This window comes from Corylus avellana, chromosome ca2 (assembly GCF_901000735.1).
Source record: "Corylus avellana chromosome ca2, CavTom2PMs-1.0".
Lineage (NCBI taxonomy): Eukaryota > Viridiplantae > Streptophyta > Magnoliopsida > Fagales > Betulaceae > Corylus > Corylus avellana.
Genome location: NC_081542.1, coordinates 16,934,076 through 16,934,349, shown reverse-complemented (window position 1 = coordinate 16,934,349; position 274 = coordinate 16,934,076). Strand labels below are relative to the sequence as shown.

The 274-nt window shown below is 27.4% G+C and overlaps 1 pseudogene; it reads right to left on the bottom strand.

Moving 5' to 3' along the window:
• The window catches only part of LOC132169181 (GDSL esterase/lipase LIP-4-like), a 5,557-nt pseudogene that overhangs the window by 2,024 nt on the left and 3,259 nt on the right, over positions 1-274 (bottom strand).

Sequence of the window (274 nt, the reverse complement as noted above, 5' to 3'; positions counted from 1 at the left end):
TCAAAGTAAATGCCATTACCTAATATGAATATTAATATAATCATAGCATCAATTTAATATCTCTAAAATAAGACTTTAAAAATCTGGGGTGCTACACCCCCCCCTCAACTAGAGGCATAATTTTACTTTTAAACATTTATGGGGTAGAACCGAGACAAAAATTTCCTAGATTGTAAGAAACTCATACAAATCAACTTGAAAAAGAGATGTATTTTTTAAGGTATTAAAAAAGCATGTAAGCTATTAAATTTTTTTTTTTTTTTTTTTTTTGCCC